Source organism: Spinacia oleracea, chromosome 4 (genome assembly GCF_020520425.1).
Source record: "Spinacia oleracea cultivar Varoflay chromosome 4, BTI_SOV_V1, whole genome shotgun sequence".
Taxonomy (NCBI): Eukaryota; Viridiplantae; Streptophyta; class Magnoliopsida; order Caryophyllales; family Amaranthaceae; genus Spinacia; species Spinacia oleracea.
This window is the reverse complement of record NC_079490.1, coordinates 117,051,362-117,069,773: the sequence shown is the minus strand read 5'-3', so window position 1 is coordinate 117,069,773 and position 18,412 is coordinate 117,051,362. Positions and strand designations below refer to the sequence as shown.

The window sequence follows — 18,412 nt, the reverse complement described above, 5'->3', positions numbered from 1 at the left end:
TTCATTTGAGCACGGCCATGCATTTTACAGTTTCTAGCTCTCTGAGTGGCCTTATACAACTTTTGGCATCTCTTCCCGATTTTATGGGAGGACAATCCCAATCTTGTAATCTTGAGATTAGACTTCGTTTGATAGGTGATTACCCGAGCGCTGCCGTTATGGTCTCCTTTTATGGTGCGACGGTTGACAGCGTCAAACTAACTAGTTCTCAAACAAGTAAGATCAAATCACTCAGGTATTGAGGACTAGTGTCTAATAAGATAACGAAATTTACTTCTGACAAATTTTCATCTCTTACAGTAAAGTTTCATAGGTCTTGTCCGATACTAGTCTTGGCAAATAAGTATCTTTGCAAATGATTATGACATTGCCATGTTCACATATTTCAAGAAACAGAACTACTAGTCATCTTGCATTCTAGTCGTCTAGCGTTTTCTATGCGTCCACCTTTATAGAAAACTTCCGACCAGGGACCATTTTTAACTTTTGACATTCAAGTTCACTTGATAGACATTTCTTAGTCACAAGACTGGTTTTGACAGTCTATCTTGAATATATTGTCAAATTAAAAGGACTCATCATTTAATATTAAACCAAGATTAAATGGAATATGAAAATTCATTTCATATATGATAAATGTTCAACCTGAGTGTTTTATAACCATGGGCCTCTAACCCATCTTTAAAACAACTAATGGAATTTAAAACTATATTTGATTTCCAATGCCACAATGTGAGTGTTGCATCTCACTTGTTGCAAAGGTTTAGTTATCATGCTTTGTCAATCTTAATATTATTTTCATCGAATGTCTTTCGAGATAGAATGATAAAATCTTTTGAGTATGTTTATTTTTTTTATCTAGTCTTTCTTGCTTAAATAGTGGTTCTATGCATTTTGCAATGAAGAACCACCAAGTCAGCAGACATGTGATCCACCCAAGTTCAGTGAAGAACTCTATAACATAAACAACTCAGTTTCATAGCTTCTTATGTAATAAGTACATTACTTCAATTGTATAGGTTGCTAGTGATGCTTTATTTGGATTTGCTTATCCAAGCAGTTCATAGATATGTGGAAGACATCCAGCTGTATCTTAGAACATAGAAATTAATATTTAGTTTCCCACGCAACAACTCATGGTCTTCAATCCATGTTGGCATTTCAAAACACGATGCTCAAAGCTCATCCTTGTCAATGGTTAACTCCAAAATGATGTTTCTTAATCCTTTGCCAGTGTTTATGCGTGTAACATCAATATTTAGCATATCTTCATTTCCTTGAAACAAGAACTAATCCTATGTACCTTTTCAAGTACCATAAGTTTTTCTTGATCTCAATATACTTGATCTTTACTTAGACCAATAGAGATTGGTATATGTTCGTTTTGCCTAAAGCCATACGATACATTTTTGGAGATCCTTATATTATATCATACATGATAAATACTTTTGCAGAATAACTTCTAATCGAATTCTATTCATGTAATCTTTAGCTCATTCAATTTCAGTAGATAGTGAATCCAACAAAATTCTTTAATGTAATATAGGTGAAGAATATCATTTAGATCCTTTGATGTTTAACCTAGTAAATGATTATACATAGTTCAAACATTCATTAGTTAGATTTATTCACATGGGTCGAATATCTCCAATGGATTCTTTCGTATTTGATTTAGTAAATGTCATCACTTAATCTAAAACAATATTGTAAGATCTTTGAAAATAGATCTTAATACCCAGTATGTACTAAGCTTCGCTATGGTCCATCTTTGATAAATAATTTTCAAATCTAAGACATTAGCATTTGAATGTTATTTTACAATAGAGAGATATGCGTGACACACATAGGACAAATTGAGTTTTTCGTACTCCCACTAAACTTCTTATATATCTATAAGATTCATGTATATATTATGAAACAAAAATACTTATTAGCTTCACTAAAATACAGTTCTAATTCCCAATTGCTTGCTTAAATCCATACTTAGAATTTATAAGCTAGCATTAATTTCAAGCATTATTTGGATCGCACAAATCCTATAACATGTCATGTACATAGTTTATTCCAACATTTGATTGAGGAATACGTTTTGTCATCCAATCTCTATATGTACCAATATGCAATTATTGCTTGAATTATAGACTTGAGCATTACAATTATGCATGAGGTTTCAACACAATCCACATCATGATTTTGCTTGTAACCTTTAGCAACTAATATAGCTTTGTGTGACAACACAATTTCATGTTTTGATGGTTTTTATCCTTAAAACCAATTTGCAACCAATAGGTGTAAACCAATTTTGCAACTCAACAAAATGTCAATTTTGTCATCAAAACATTGATTCTGTTTTATGGCCTTTAACCATTTAAAACGTTGTGCCAAGGCAAGGTCATAAGCACGAAGCCCATGCCTCACCAAGCCCATGCGCGGACAGCTACGTTGGCGCGCCCAACACCTGCTGGACCGCGCAAGTCCATCGCCTAGGCAGCAACCATGGTCCGCGTGCATTGCTGCAGCGCCCATGTGCTTGTGTGCAAAAGGCAGCACACTTGGCCGAGGCCAGCGCCCACCTTGGTGTTACGCACAAGGCATCAAGCATGCAAGGCAGTGCACATCTATGTGCTTGCCCAGCCGAGGCTTGCCTTGCTTTGTTCCCTCGCCTTTGCTCGTTCACTTGCACATAACACACACGCACAGGCCGTAGCCCATGTGTGTGCTTGTTCCTTGCTCGTTGCTATGGTACCGTATGAGCGAAGGGCTCCTATGCTCTTCGTCGCATACTCGTATCATTGCAACACTTAAGGGTAACACTAAGCTATCCATTGGTTCGTACGTGCAATTTTGTGAACATTTATAAAATTAATATTTTACAATTTTCAAAAATTTATGACAAAGTAATAAATCATATTAATTTCATAAATATTAAGGCGATAAATCGAAAAATTCATCAAGTAAAACAATTTTCCGATTACATAAAATTTAGGGATTAATACATGGTTCATAAAATTTTAAAGATTCAACTTTAACAAATTTTAGGTGGTGTTCTATTCATAAGATCCCAATTAAATTACTAATTAATTATGAAAATCAAAACAAATTCCGAATTATTTGAAATTCAACAAATTAATTATAATTACAAATTTGGTAGCATAATTATCGAATTTAAAACATAAAATTGTTAATCTTATGTAGTAGGTCTTTTATTAACTCAAGATTATTAAACAAGATTCGCAAATATTAATTTTTAATATCATTAAAATTATAATTATGCATTCGAAAAACTAAAACGTCCGAAAAGTCATAGTTAGGCTTCGAATTTGGGAAATCTGGCTTCGGCGTTTACATGCGGAATTCATTATAAAAACATAAGAATCCGAGCATTATTGACAAAACTGCCGAAAATCCTGTGAACATATATATTAATTAATAATTGCATGAATTAATTCTTTGAAAATTTATAATATTAATCCATATTAATTTAAATGATTATGCAATTAATTAGAGGCTCGTGATACCACTGTAGGTTTATGAAAAATCCAATGTCATGCAGAAAAACCATAAATGTCAGAATCCAAATTAAATGCACATAATCATTTAGCATAATTTAGTGAACACACATGGTGATGCGTGCCTTCCCTAGCTGCCCCAAAACCGAACAAGAACAAGTTAGAACGACAAACGTCGTCCCTCCGTAGAAAGTCCACATTGTTAGGTTATGATACATATAATTGTATATAAATCATGCGGAAAAACCATAAAGCCAAAAATCCAAATTAATTGTCACATAACAATTAGCATAATTTAGGACACATACACTTTGTAGCGTGCCCTCCTTAGATGCACCCGAACCGAACAAGAACAAGCCTAGGCCTCCAAATGTCGTCCCTCCGTAGATAGTCCGCATCACGTTCGGATCCGCCTTAGATTTAATTAACTAGAATTGCACCTAAGGTTCTATGTAATATTTTAGAATATTATGGCAAATAAAAATCTTAGTTTCAAACCTAAAACATATATGAATACTTGAATTAGATTATTATAAATTGTGAATATGATCACCTATTTATAGGGTAGGGAAATTGGATTTTAGAAACCTATTAGGATTCTATTTAGCTAATCTCAATTAGACTTAAATTCAATCATCTAATTTCTAGTAGCTTTAGGAAATTAATCTAAATGAATCCTAATCGATCAAGGCTTCGTACACAAACACAAACACACACGCACAACCCACGAAGGGCGCTGTGCGCGCGCGCTGAGCTCGGCCCAGCAGCTGCTCGCAGCCCACGAAGGGCGCGCCAGCTTGCTGGCCTCGCTCGCTGGGCCTGGCCTTGCTTCGTGCTTGGCTGGGCCTGCTTGTTTGGCGCAGCGAGCTGCGCCGATGTGTTTGATTGTGCGCGCGCGGGCTTCGCTAGGCGCGGGCCTAGCTTCGTACTGGGCCTTGCGTCTAGAAAGCTCGTCCGATGTTTATTACTTGCGTCGCGCTTCCGATTAATTATATTTCCCGATTTCGGAATTCATTTCCGATTCGAACAATATTTAATATTTCCGATTCCGGAATAAATTTCCGTTTCGAACAAATATTTAATATTTTCTGTTTCCGGAATTATTTTCCGATTCCGATAATATTTCCGATTCCGACAATATTTCCATTTCCGGCAATATTTCAGATTCTGGCAATATTTCCATTCCCGATAATATTTTCCGATACGTACCATGTTTCCGTTTCCGGCAACATCTACAACTTGGATAATATTTATATTTCCGACACTATCCATATTTCTGTTTCCGGCAATATCATCGTTACCGGAGTATTCATAATTTGCCTTTGACGATTTCAGCTCCCACTGGAACCAAGATCAGTCGATTCTGAATATCCATAGATGGAGTATTTCATTCCTTTAAATACTCGATCCGTTCACGTACTATTTGTGTGACCTTACTGGTTAAGTCAAGAGTAAACTGTGGATTAATATTATTAATTCCACTTGAACTGAAGCGGCCTCTAGCTAGGCATACAGTTCACTTGATCTCACTGAATTATTAACTTGTATAATTAATACTCAACCGCATTTATTAGACTTAACATTAAATAAATACTTCGACCAAGGGCATTATTTCCTTCAGTCTCCCACTTGTCCTTAGGGACAAGTGTGCATTTCCTAATTCCTTTGCCGCTTGATGCTTACTCTTGAACATAAGGTAAGAGTTGTCATCCTCATTATGTCCAGAGGTGTTTCTCGGTTTCAGAGTTTAACTGATCAAATAAACAGATAATCATAGCCTATGATTCATCTGAACACGACCATGCATTTTACACTTTCTAGCTCTCCGAGTGGCCTTGTACAACTTTCAGCATCTCATCCCGATTTATGGGAGGAAAATCCCAATCTTGCGATCATGAGATTAGTCTTCGTTTGATAGGTGATTACCCGAGCGTTGCCTTTATAGCCTCCTTTTACGGTGCGACGGTTGACAACGTCAAAGTAACTAGTTGTCAAACAAGTAATCTCAAATCACTCAGGTATTGAGGATTAGGGTCTAATAATTTTAATGAAATTTACTTATGACAGATTTTCATCTCTTACAGTAAAGTTTCATAGGTCTGTCCAATACTAGTCTTCCTAAAGTAAGTATCTATGCAAATGATTGCGACATTGCCATGTCCACATAGTTCAAGAAACCGAACTACTAGTCATCTTGCATTCTAGTCGTCTAACGTTTTCTATGCGTCCATCTTTATAGAAAACTCCGACAAGGGACCATTTTCAACTTTTGACTTTCAAGTTCACTTGATAGACGTTTCTTAGTCACAGTACTGGTCCAGACAATCTATCTTGAATATATCGTCAAATTAAAGTGACTCATCATTTAATAAACCACAAATTAAATGGAAAAATGAATTCTATTCATTAAATGTGGATGGTTAACCAATAACGTTTTACAAAGTATTAAACTCTAAAACCTTAAAATATTAAATAAGGACATCAAAGCCATTCTCCAACATGCTTGATTCCCATAGCTGTAGTGTGCGAGTTGTGCTTCGCCTGCGGCAGAGGTTTAGTTAATGGATCTGAGATGTTGTCATCAGTTCTGATCTTGCTTATCTCGACTTCTTTTCTTTCAACAAACTCTCGTAGAAGGTGAAATCTACGAAGTACATGATTGACTCTCTGGTGGTGTCTAGGCTCCTTTGCCTGTGCAATAGCTCCATTATTATCACAATACAGAGATATTGGTCCTTTAATGGAGGAAACTACACCAAGTTCACCTATGAACTTCCTTAGCCAAATAGCTTCCTTTGCTACTTCATGTGCAGCAATGTACTCCGCTTCAGTTGTTGAATCCGCAATGGTGCTTTGCTTAGCACTTTTCCAGCTCACTGCACCTCCATCGAAGTAAAAGACAAACCCAGACTGTGATCTGAAATCATCCTTGTCGGTTTGGAAACTTGCGTCCCTATAGCCTTTAACAATTAATTCATCATCTCCACGATAGACCAGGAAATCATCTTTGTGCCTTTTCAGGTACTTCAGAATATTCTTGGCAGCAGTCCAATGTGCCTCTCCTGGATCTGACTGGTATCTACTCGTAGCACTGAGTGCATGTGCAACATCCGGGCGTGTACATATCATAGCATACATTATTGAACCAATCAATGATGCATATGGAATCCCACTCATTCGTCTATGCTCATCTAGTGTTTTTGGGCACTGAGTCTTGCTTAGAGTCATTCCATGAGACATGGGTAGGTAGCCTCGCTTGGAGTCTGCCATATTGAACCTCTCAAGCACCTTATTGATATAAGTGCTTTGACTGAGGCCAATCATCTTCTTAGATCTATCTCTGTAAATCTTGATGCCCAGTATGTCTTGTGTATCTCCTAGATCCTTCATCGAAAAACATTTCCCAAGCCAAATCTTGACTGAGTTCAACATAGGAATCTCATTTCCGATAAGTAATATGTCGTCGACATATAATACTAGAAAATAAATTTTTCTCCAACTGACCTTCTTCTATACACAAGATTCGTCTGCGTTCTTGATGAAACCAAAGTCACTGACTGCTTCATCAAAACGCATATTCCAGCTCCTTGATGCTTGCTTCAATCCGTAGATTGATTTCTTAAGCTTGGATACCTTTTTAGCATTTTTTGGATCCTCAAAACCCTAAGGCTGTGTCAAAAACACAGTTTCCGTTAAAACGCCGTTTAAGAAAGCAGTTTTGACATCCATCTGCCATATTTCGTAATTGTAATATGCAGCGATTGCTAACATTATCCGAATAGACTTTAGCATTGCAACTGGTGAAAAGTTTTCATCGTAATCCACACCGTGGACTTGCCTGTAACCTTTTGCAACCAATCTAGCTTTGAAAACTTCCAGTTTCCCATCCTTATCCTTTTTCAGTTTGAAAACCCATTTGCTTCCAATGGCTTGGTAGCCATCTGGCAAATAGACCAAATCCCAAACTTGGTTTTCAGACATGGAGTCTAATTCAGATTGCATGGCTTCTTGCCATTACTTGGAACTAGGGCTCGTCATAGCTTGTTTGTAAGTCGCAGGTTCATAAGTTTCAAGTAATAGAACTTCATAACTCTCGTTTGTCAAATACCTAAGTACCTTTCCGGCTGAGATCTATATCTCTGCGATCTACGCGGGGTTACAATTCTAGATGGTCCTAGATTCTCACCAGATACTTCTAAAGATCTCTGAGTTTTAACCTGAATGTCATCTTGAGCATTCTCTAGAATTTGTTGTTCGACTCGAATTTCTTCGAGGTCTACTTTTCTCCCACTTGTCATTTTGGAAATGTGATCTCTTTCCGAAAAGATACCATCTCGAGCAACAAACACCTTGTTCTCAGATGTATTGTAGAAGTAATACCCTTTGTTTCCTTTGGATAGCCCACAAGGATACATTTTTCAGATTTTGGTTGAAGTTTGTCTGAAATTAATCGTTTGACGTATACTTCACAACCCCAAATCTTAAGAAAATACACTTTTGGAGGCTTTCCAAACCATAACTAATAAGGAGTCTTTTCAACAGCTTTAGACGAAGCTCTATTTATAGTGAGTGCAGCTGTGTTTAGTGCATGTCCCCAAAATTCTATTGGAAGTTCGGCCTGACCCATCATTGATCTAACCATGTCTAGCAAGGTTCTATTCCTCCGTTCCGACACACCATTCCATTGAGGTGTTCCAAGAGGAGTAAATTCTGATAGAATTCCACATTATTTCAGATGGTCATCAAATTCATAGCTCAGATATTCACCGCCTCTATCAGACCGCAGTGCCTTAATCTTCTTGCCTAATTGATTCTCTACTTCACTCTGAAATTCCTTGAATTTGTCAAAGGATTCAGACTTATGCTTCATTAGGTAGACATAACCATATCTACTGAAGTCATCAGTGAAAGTGATAAGGTAGCTGAAACCACCTCTAGCATTTGTACTCATTGGTCCACATACATCTGTATGGATTAAACCCAATAGTTCATTTGCTCTTTATCCAACTTTAGAGAAAGGTTGCTTTGTCATTTTGCCAAGTAAACATGATTCGCACTTACCATAATCCTCTAAGTCAAATGGTTATAGAATTCCTTCCTTTTAAAGTCTTTCTATGCGCTTTATGTTTATATGGCTTAATCAATAATGCCACAGATAGGTGAGATCTGAATCATTCTTTTTGGCCTTTTTGGTATTTATGTTATAAACTTGTTTGCCATGATCTAATAAATAAATTCCATTGACTAATCTAGCAGATCCATAAAACATCTCTTTAAAATAAAACGAACAACTATTGTCTTTTATTAAAAAGGAAAATCCCTTAGCATCTAAGCGAGAAACAGAAATGATGTTTTTAGTAAGACTTGGAACATGGAAACAAACTTCCAGTTCCAAAACTAGCCCAGAGGGTAACGAAAAATAATAAGTTCCTACAGCTAATGCAGCAATCCGTGCTCCATTTCCCACTCGTAAGTCAACTTCACCCTTGCTTAACCTTCTACTTCTTCTTAGTCCTTGCTAATTGGAACATAAGTGTGAGCCACAACCTGTATCTAATACCCAAGAAGTTGAATTAGCAAGTATACAGTCTATAACAAAAATACCTGAAGATGAAACGACTGTTTCGTTCTTCTGATCTTCCTTAAGCTTCAAGCAATCTCTCTTCGCTGCATTCGTAACGCATGGGCGACGAGTTCCCTTGCTCGTCGTCGCATGCCCGCACTATACAACACCCCTTAAGGGTAACACGTAGCGTCCATTGCTTTGTGCGTGCAACATTCATGAGCGACATATATAAAAATTAAAACTTTTTAATTCAAATTTATAAACAAATTAATAAATCATATTAATTTCATAAATTTAGGGCAAAAAATCGAAAATTTATTATTCAATTAATTTCCGATTATCATGGATTCAAATCTAGGTCATAAAAATTTAAAATTTATCAAAAGTTAACAACTTTTATGGTGGTTTTTAATCATGGATACCTAATTAAATTGTTAATTAATCATGAAAATCAAATCAAATTCTAAATTATTCGAATTTCAACAAATTAATTACAATTACAAATTAGGTTGTATAATTCACAAGCTTAGGCATATAAATTTGTTAAACATATACAGTAGGTCAATCAAAAATTCAAGATTTACAAACAAGAATCGCAAATATTTAATTTAACATCTTAAAATTACAAATTTTGCGTTCGAAAAACTAAAACCTCCGAAAAATCATAGTTAGGCTTCGACTTTGGGAATTCTGGGTTCGGCATAAAATCTTTGATTTAAGTCAAAATTTTAAAACGCCGTTTACATGCGAAATACACTATAAAATTATACGATTCCGACCATTATCTACTAAACTGCCGAAAACTCTACGAACATATAATTAAATAATCACACGAATTTGCGATTAATTACAAAAAATCAAACATTTCATACATTAATCACCCCTTTAATTCATTGCAAATTTCTAAAATTTAACCATGTTAACTAATTATTATGGAATTAATTAGTGGCTCGTAATACCACTGTTAGGTTATGATACATATAATTGAATATAAATCATGCGGAAAAACCATAAAGCCAGGAATCCAAATTAATTGTCACATAACAATTAGCATAATTTAGGACACATACACTTTGTAGCGTGCCCTCCCTACCTGCGCCCGAACCGAACAAGAACAAGCCTAGGACTCCAAATGTCGTCCCTCCGTAGATAGTCCACATCACGTTCGGATCCGCCTTAGATTTAATTAACTAGAATTGCACCTAAGGTTCTATGTAATATTTTAGAATATTATGGCAAATAAAAATCTTAGTTTTAAGCCTAAAACATATATGAATACTTGAATTAGATTATTATAAATTGTGAATATGATCACCTATTTATAGGGTAGGGAAATCGGATTTTAGAAACCTACTAGGAATCTATTTAGCTAATCTGAATTAGACTTAAATTCAATCATCTAATTTCTAGTAGCTTTAGGAAATTAATCTAAACGAATCCTAATCGATCAAGGATTCGTACACAAAAACAAACACACACGCACAGCCCACGAAGGGCGTTGTGCGCGCGCGCTGAGCTCGGCCCAGCAGCTGCTCGCAGCCCACGAAGGGCGCGCCAGCTTGCTGGCCTCACTCGCTGGGCCTGGCCTTGCGTCGTGCTTGGCTAGCCCTGCTTGCTTGGCGCAGCCGGCTGCGCCTATGTGTTTTCTTGTACGCGCGCGGGCTTCGCTAGGCGCGGGCCTAGCTTCGTGCTGGGCCTTGCGTCTAGCAAGCTCGTCCGATGTTTATTTCGTACGTCGTGCTTCCGATTGATCATGTTTAATATTTAATATTCCGATTGATCATGTTTAATATTTAATATTCCGGAATTCATTTCCGATTCGAACAATATTTAATATTTCCGATTCCGGAATAAATTTCCGTTTCGAAAAAATATTTAATATTTTCGATTCCGGAATAAATTTCCGTTTCGAAAAAATATTTAATATTTCCGTTTCCGGAATTATTTTCCGATTCCGATAATATTTCCGATTTCGACAATATTTCTGTTTCCGGCAATATTTCAGATTCGGGCAATATTTCCATTCCCGATAATATTTTCCGATACGTACCATGTTTCCATTTCCGGCAACATCTACGACTTGGGTAATATTTATATTTCCGATACGATCCATATTTCCGTTTTCGGCAATATCACCGTTTCCGGAGTATTCATAATTTTCCTTTGACGATTTCAGCTCCCACTGGAACCAAGATCCATCGATTCCGAATATCCATAGATGGAGTATTTAATTCCTTTAAATACTTGATCCGTTCACGTACTATTTGTGTGACCCTACTGGTTCAGTCAAGAGTAAGCTGTGGATTAATATTATTAATTCCACTGGAACTGAAACGACCTCTAGCTAGGCATACAGTTCACTTGATCTCACTGAATTATTAACTTGTATAATTAATACTGAACCGCATTTAGTAGACTTAACATTAAATTCATACTTGGACAAAGGGAATTATTTCCTTCACACATCACGTTCGGATCCGCCTTAGATCGTACCAACTAGGATATATAATATAAGGTTTATGATTTCGGGATCTCACTTTTAGGTGATAGGCAAAGTGTATTGAAATGTGTTACAATTGATGTGTATTGTACATGTCCATAGGCCATGTATTTATAGGAAATAGGAAAAACCCTAGGAGCCAAAACCCTAGGACGATTTTAGGAAAGTCTTGGAAATATACCAAAAACCAATTTTCCTAAAATGCCAAGGTTGGCCGGTTGCTTGCAAAGCAAGCAAACCGCCCAGCTAGGTCATGTGTGCACGCAGACTTGTGGCCTAAGCAAGCTTGCCGAGCAAGCAAGCTTGGCGCCATGGGCCAAGCAACGCACAACCCGCACACGGCCTGCACAGCTTCGCGCTGGGCATTGGGCTTGTGCACTGGGCCTGTGTGCCTGGCGTGCTTGCGTTGGCGTTGGGCCTTGGTGCTTGGCGCTGCTCTAGGCTCATCAAGAGATGGGCCATTGCTTCGTGAAATGGTCCGTCGCTTGTTTCGTGCTTCCGATTCGTTTTTCCGATTCCGGAATTTTTTTCCGATTCGGACAATATTTACGTTTCCGATAATATTTTCGATTCCGATAATATTTCTATTTCCGGTAATATTTCCGATTCCGGCAACATTTCTATTTCCGATTTATATTTCCGATACACACCATATTTCCGTTTCCGGCAATATCTTCGACTTCGATAATATATATATTTCCGTTATGAAGCATATTTCTGTTTCCAGTAACATCTTCATTTCCGGCAAATATTCTTTCTTTTCCTTTTGACAGTTTGTTTAGCTCCCACTGAAACCAACATCTGTCATTTCCGAATATCCATAATTAGAGTATTTATTGAATATAATATTCAACTAAATATTTGATCCGTTCACGTACTATTTGTGTGACCCTACGGGTTCAGTCAAGAGTAAATTGTGGCATTAATTATATTAATTCCACTTGAACTTAAGAGGCCTCTAGCTAGGCATTCAGATCACTTGATCTCACTGAATAATTAACTTTCTTAATTAATATTGAACCGCATTGATTAGACTTAGCATTGTGCGCTGGGCTTGTGCGTTGGGCCTGTGTGCCTGGCATGCTTGCGTTGGCGCTACGCCTTGGTGCTTGGTGCTGCGCTAGGCTGATCAAGTGATGGGCCATTGCTTCGTGCAATGGTTCGTCGCTTGTTTCCTGCTTCCGATTCGTTTTTCCGATTCCGGAATTTATTTCCTATTCGGACAATCTTTACGTTTCCGATAATATTTCCGATTCCAATAATATTTCCGATTTCGATAATATTTCCGTTTCCGGTAATATTTTCGATTCCTGCAACATTTCTATTTTCGAATAATATTTCCGATACAAACCATATTTCCATTTCCTGAAATATATATCTTCGACTTCGATAATATTTATATTTTCGTTATGAAGCATATTTCCGTTTCCAGTAATATTTTCATTTCCGGCAAATATTCTTTCTTTGCCTTTTGACAGTTTGTTTAGCTCCCACTAAACCAACATCCGTCATTTTCGAATATCCATAATAAGAGTATTTATTGAATATAATATTCAACTAAATACTTGATCCGTTCACGTACTATTTGTGTGACCCTACGGGTTCTGTCAAGAGTAAGTTGTGGCATTAATTATATTAATTCCACTTGAACTAAAGCGGCCTCTAGCTAGGCATTTAGATCACTTGATCTCACAGAATAATTAACTTGCTTAATTAATACTGAACCGCATTTATTAGACTTAACATTAAATGCATTAAATGCAAACTTGGACCAAGGGAATTATCTCTTTCACTCTGGCCATATAATTTATATGAGAATAGATTTAGCCATTTAGGTGGAAAGTGTTGGCACAATTTCTATGACTTATATGGATTTAAACGAAATTTATATGCTTTGCGAAGGGTGTAAGCAGTTATCTCGAGGAAAAAGGAAAACGTATGCTGGTAAATTAAAGCATAACTTTTTCCAATTTTTTGACATTTAGAACACATGGTGAAGTGTTATTTTTTACAACGGCTTGTTGGTGCAGGCCGGTGTTTTAATTTTCTTTCATGGTACTTGGATTTATTTTCTAAGTTTCTCAGTATGGTCGGGACTTTCGGCTCATCTTCTTCAAGGAACTCATTGTCCTCTTTTATTGTGTTTCTTTTATACCTTGTAATATATTTTCTATTGATCATGTTCCTTTAAAAAAGAAAAGAAAATTGTCTTGTTACATTAAAGCTTGAGATGTCATGTTGATGGTTGTAACTTGGACTATATCATGCACCCTGTAGACTAGTTAGAATCATGCTACATCTTCTAGTGACTAGAATTACTACTCATAGTATGTTCACTAAAGCATTTATTTAGGTGGAGAAACTGGGTGCGTACTTCTTAGAGCTATATTCTAGAGATACCTCTTTATTAAATGAAAGTCAAAATTTCTTGAGTAATTCCCTTTAAGTATAAGTCAGAATATCTAAGTTGAGAGTGTAAGAATCCATAAATTATTGTTGTTTACTTGTACTCTGTAATATTTAGATTTTTTATCTCAACCGAATGTTCTTTTGATCTCAACCAAATGCACAATAGATTAGAGGAGAAAGAGTAAACGTAAGGAATCTCCGACATAAGCTTATTTTGATACCGAATTGGGAACAAACCCTTTGAAGGGTGTTGTTGACCTCAATGCCTCAAAGTTGACTGAGGGAAAGGTAATCTTTCTGATTCATTCTTTATAAATGCTTTCTCTTTGCTAGCAAAGAATAGCTTTCGCATAAAGATGGCAAAAATGAAGCAGAAATCCAGGATACTTCGATTTCCTGATGATATGTGTGTTTTTATAGAGAGTTTTTACCCCCGTCCCTTAGTACTTTTCTGCGTCAAATGATCTCTTAGGAGCCAATTTTAGTACTAATGTGTGTTGTAAGTGAACCTTGAGTTTCAGGATCGTTTTATGAGAAATAGCCTTTTTAGCCTCGTTTCGCGATGATATAGGCCACTACACGGTTTCCGAGTACATTCGGGATGATTATGGTCGACCCTTGGGAGCCTAGGATGCCTATGTTCGAGCCCCGAGAGTTAGACTTGGTGCTTTGAGTGAAGGACGATGTATTTTTCTAATCGCCCTATGATTGGACGGTGAAATGAGAAAATCGGGCGAAGAAAAAGACAATTTCCAGTGTCAACGCGCGCCCGATCGGGCGGGCTTCGCTCGATCCGGATCGGGCGGCCATCCTGAAGGTTGTATGGAGCATTTCGCATTCGGCTGATCGGGCGGAAATTTTCCCGATTGACCTGTTTGTCGAGCAGAATGCCCAATCGGGCGGCCGTTTGCCCGATCGGGCGACGCCAACCTCCAGCGTTTTTTCGCCAGTTTTATTTCCGGTTTTGAGTTGTATTTTGGGCAAACTATAAATACTAAGCCTTATATTTTTAGTAGACATATAATTTTTCAACACTTAGTTTTATTTTTAATCAAAGCTTCAATTTGTCATTCATTCTTCAGTTCTTCATTTAGGTATTGATTCTTACTTTGCTTTATTATTTTGTTTCAATTATGTTTTCAAAAGTATTAATTGCCTTGTTTATTATTAATATGAGTGAGTAGTCTAATTTCTAGGGTTTAGGGGATCCATGAATGCATGATTGGGATTGAATGTGGACTTGATTATTGATTAATTGATTGTGATTTCTATAGCTTATTTTAATTGTTCGTCAATTCTGTTTGGCCGGACTATTTTAATTGAGTTCGATTAACCTTAGATTATGCGCCGAGAAGTATAAATCTGATGTTTTTGGTCTGTGGCTATTAGATAGGATTTTTTTCTAGTACATAGCGAGAGCTTGCTAGTTATAATTTCCTAAGGAATTCATAAGATTCGTGAGATGCATGTTTTCCTAGTTATGATTGTTGATTGATGGTTGTTGTCCGTTGTCCAATCCCGATTTGCATTTGTGGTGAACTGTTGCCCTAGATTCCCTTAATATTGATATTTTCCGATTTAATTATTGCCTTAGTTTTAATTTACAAACCAAACTTATTCCCTTGTTACCAATAGTCTAGACTTGTTGAATAGTAGTAGAAAGAACATTGTTTCCCTGTGGATACGATCCCTACTTCCCTTGCTATATTTTTAGTTGGTAAACGTTAGGTTTATTTTTTATAGGAGTACGATTTAGCCTGTCAAATTTTGGCGCCGTTGTCGGGGAACGATTATATTTTCTGTTATTAATCGTCTTTTCTAGATTATTGTTATATCTCAAGGGATTTAAGTCCCTTGAGATCGGATCTCACGATTGTTTGCTAGTTTTGCTTGTTTATGCTCGGGACTGTATATACTAGTGATCTCACTCCATTTGATCCTGAACCTGAACGGACCTTCCGTAGTCGGCATAGATTCATCGAATAGTTGGGAGATTATTCTGACTCTAAATCTGATCATCTTGTTGGCGATCTATTTCATACAGATTCAGAGAAGGGTGACGAGACAGTAGAACCAAGGCTTACAGACTACTCTAAGCCGAGTCTGTCTGTGCTTCCTAAGGCGATCATGCCTTCTATTGCGGTTGAGAATTTGAAGATTGAATCTGCATTGATAAATATGATTGAGAGGCACCAGTTCGGTGGGGTAAAGGGTGAAGACCCTAATCTTCATATTCAGTCTTTCATTCAATATTGCTCTACTGTCAAGCAGAAGAATGTAATGCCAGAGCAGACTATGGAGATTCTCTTTCCATTCTCTCTGAGTGGGAGGGCAAAGTTATGGATTAACGGGCTCAATCGAGCAGCTATGAAAATCACTGACTGGGATTCTTTGGCTCTTGCTTTTTACGTAAAATATTTTCCGCCTGAGAAGACAACCTGTCTGAGGGGCCAGATCATTTTTATTACACAACAGGCAGACGAGAGCTTGTTTGAAGTCTGGGAAAGATTCAAAGACCTGCAGAGAGAATCCCCACACCATGGTCTACAACTGTGGTTCTTGATCCAACAGTTTTACAACGGTCTGGGTAACGATTCTAGGCTTATTCTATACTTTCATGCTAGTGGGAGATTTATGAAACTTCATGTATCTAGAGCTTTCGAGGTGATTGAGGAGATGGCTATTCATAATGCCCATTAAAGGAATCCTAGAGGCCTTGCTGACAGGGGTAGTAAGCATAAGATGAATTCTATTGAAAAACTTACTGCTCTGTTGACTGCCCTACACTATAAACTTGATAATATGCAAACTACATCATCTCAATTCGCCCAACATGCTAGTCTAGCTGCAATGAGTGCCCAATTTGTGAATGTCTGTGATAGTTGTGGGATGCAGGGTCATTATGCGCAAGAGTGTAGAAGCTCCATTGAGCAATGCAACGCATTCCAGGCCAACAAAAACAATCATTCATACTCCAATTCCTACAATGAGGGGTACAAAAATAATGCCCTACTTTCCTATAAGAGTATGAATATTCAGAACCCACAACGGGTTCAACACCCACCACCACAACAACCCTACCAACCACGATCCAACTATAATCAACAGTCTGGTGGACCACCTGGGTTCCCTAGACAACAGACACAACCTCCACTAGGGATGACAATGGATAGGATTTGGGTCGGATGTAGTAAACTCCAAATCCGATCCATTTAAAATTCGGACTCTAAAATTGCATCCATATCCATATCCATTTAAAATTCGTACTCCAAAATTGCATCCATATCCATATCCATATCCAAATCCATTTAAAATTCGGACTCCAAAATTGCATCCATATAATATCCAAATTCGAATCCATATCCATATCCAAATCCGAATCCATATCCATATCCAAATCCGAATCATGCGTTAACTTTACTTACATAGAACTTGTATTTCTTAATTTTAAAATAAATTAGAAATCATATTTCCCATTTACCAAAATCTAATGAGTTTCTAATAAATTAATAAATTACAAATGTATGCGCTTTAATTAAATATATTAGATTAAATTGGGAACTTCCTTTTAAAAAAAGTTATGTACGAAAAATAATACACTTTGAAATAATTTCGAGTCGGAATTGACTCAGATTCGGACTCAGGTCGGAGTCAGGTCGGAGTCTCTGCAGGCTTCATATCCGATCCATAGCTATTCGGATTCGGATGTTTTTAATCGGATTCGAATTCAGACTTTTTTTCTCGGATTCGGAATGAATTTTTTCCTTTGAATCGGGTCGGACTCGGTTCGGATTCGGATGTGATTGCCATCCCTAACCTCCACACCCACAGCCTTAAGCTGCTCAGTCTGATCCTTTGTTAGTGGAGATGCGAAACATGATGATGCAGATGCAAAAGTCTCTAAATGAAGAATAGTGGCTCACAGTGCTTCAGTACTGGATGCCAGCACTGGCGCCAGGCGCAGCCACCTGCGCCCAACGCCACTGCCTGCATCCAGAAAAGTGGTCACAGTGGCTTGTCGCCCACTTTTGCTCAACTTTTCGTGTTGGGAGTTAGACTATTTTTGAATCTGGAAGTACCCTCCCAAACCTTGTGAACGAATGTCGAAAAACGAGCTTTACAAATACAAATTCGAGTACGATTTTAAATTTCAATTTCTAGGCATTTCATGCATTCTTGAAAAACCATATTGTGCAAAATGAATTTCTACCTTGCCCAAACGGATGTGTTCTACATTTGGGCTAGCCCCGGGGGCAACGAAATGGTGACTCTCCATACAGTTCCCGACCAAAGTGTGTGACCATTTCCGCGCCTACCAAAACTTGGCATTTGCTTGACATTCCCGATGTCAAGTATGGAGGCCGTCTGCCGACACACACGTCCCTTAGGCGGATGTGCAAGTTGTCGCCGGATCCGTCTCTTAGTCAA

At 37.5% G+C, this 18,412-nt stretch overlaps 1 non-coding gene across 1 annotated transcript; it reads right to left on the bottom strand.

Moving 5' to 3' along the window:
* Positions 1-16,423: 16,423 nt before the first annotated feature.
* On the bottom strand, positions 16,424-16,530 carry LOC130460360 (small nucleolar RNA R71). Its single transcript, XR_008920246.1, has one exon. It is a non-coding gene; the product is annotated as a small nucleolar RNA R71 (small nucleolar RNA).
* Positions 16,531-18,412: the final 1,882 nt, after the last annotated feature.